This window comes from Arachis ipaensis, chromosome B08, assembly GCF_000816755.2.
Source record: "Arachis ipaensis cultivar K30076 chromosome B08, Araip1.1, whole genome shotgun sequence".
NCBI classification, from domain to species: domain Eukaryota; kingdom Viridiplantae; phylum Streptophyta; class Magnoliopsida; order Fabales; family Fabaceae; genus Arachis; species Arachis ipaensis.
In genome coordinates this window covers 39636178-39638222 of record NC_029792.2, presented here as the reverse complement: position 1 = coordinate 39638222, position 2045 = coordinate 39636178, and positions in this window count along the sequence as shown.

The following is a 2045-nucleotide window of genomic DNA, read 5'->3' as shown; positions in this document are numbered from 1 at the left end:
TACGTAATAAATCAGATGAAGCCTATATGAATTTTAAGGAACAAGAGGTTTGTTATTGTCTATTTTTTTTTATCGTAGAATCCATGAAACTATTCCTAAGGTTCTTCTAAATTTGAACAGAACAAAAGAAGAATTTGTAATTGAGGGATAGAAGAAAAGAAAATAAAATCAAGGAAAAAGTAAATAAATAAATAAATAAGGCATCTGGAAGAAGAAAAAGAGAAGTGAAAGAAAGAAGGGGGCAGAGAGAAAAAAGAAAGTGATGCAAAATTAGTTACTTGATAATGTAACAGTACTATTAAATACTATCATAAAAAAAAGATTGTAGCTCGAATAATTTGTTGTACAAAATTGGTTACTATTTAGGTTATGCAAAACTTTTGTATTAGTTAGACCAAATTAAAACCAATCAGTTAGATAACTAATCTACTTAAGTAAATATTGAGAGTTCGAATGCTATCTTATGTATACAGCAGTCCATTAACTAATAATGGTAAACACTTCTTGATTTCTCTATCTCCACAGCCACCCACACAAGGATATGAATTCATCAATCCATTCATATTGTGATGATTTACCAAGGTTGATACTTAGTTGAGGTCCAGCACTCCAGCCACAAATCTAAGGGGATTCCGTAGTTACTCTGTTGACTTATTGACATCAACCTTTCAGTTATATCAATAAACGGAGGCCAAAATTCATTTTAGAAACACTTGAAAAGTTAAAAAACAAAACGCTTCTAAAAATATTAAAAAACTGAAAAACTGACTTAATAGAAAATAGTTTAGTCAAAATTCTTTATAAAATCGAAAAATAACTTAACAAGCACAACTCAAAAGAAAACAAAGTGTTTAGCAAAACTTATTTATAAAAATAGAAAAATAACTTTTCACATGCACGTCTTAAAAGAAAATACAAAACGACTTAACACACTTGTGACAGTTAATTCTCTAGTATTCAAAATGATTTTGCTACAATTTAACATTTATGAATGTTTGTATATCATTTGAAGATTTGAATCTATTATTTTTATTACAAATATGCTGTATGAATACCAAAATTCCAAAAGTCAATCTCATCTCTATATTTATACATGTTAACACATTTTTCCAACAAAATAATCAAATTTTTTCACAATGTAATCAAACATTAACACAATTATCCACCACAAAATCATCCTTATACCACAATATCTCGGGTATTAACTGAATAAATGTTCCGTTACTATACCTAGACCCTAAACCTATACCATAAATTCTAAACCTATTAGTAAAGCAAAATTGGAAAGTAAACAAGAAAACATTATAATTGGCAATTCAAAATATTGGGACACGAATAATTCGTTCTACATCATAACAATCCTAGATTGAATCGTGCTGTTATAAAAATACATAGACAACCTGGAAATCTTTCTAATATACTTGCTACTTAAATCTCTAAACATCAATTCACATAAGGTGCAATAAAATAAAGCGTTGAACAGTGCGGAACTCGCTGTCATAAACTATAGCATTAAAATGATCAATATATTAAAGAACCCATGGCTGATAAGATGAAAGAGAAGTAGAAATCTGGAACGATAGCCATTTTTTCACTACCCCGTGTCCATAACCATACATATGGTAAAGTAAAATGGCTTGATTTAATTTATGCACTGTATGAACTAATGAAGTAATGATATTACAGAAGACTAGGTCTGAATCTCTACATTGTTATAGCAGGTTAAATGGGGAATCATGTAGCTTCTAATCATAACTATAGCTGGAAACATGGGGTCAAAATATCTATTATAATTGGCAATAAATCGAATTCTATAATCTAATTATAATTGGCAACAGATGCCACCGAAAAATCCTTCGAGGGGGGAGTTGAATAAAGGTTTTGATAGTGTCTAAGTATAGGAAATTCTTATGCAGATGGGTATAAATTCACCTTCATGACGGGAGCAGGGTGACTAATGGTCGGTCCTGAACAATGATAAGAATTTCATATCTAAACTTGAAGGGCATCCAAAATTGCTACGTGCAAATATCTCATTACTTCAA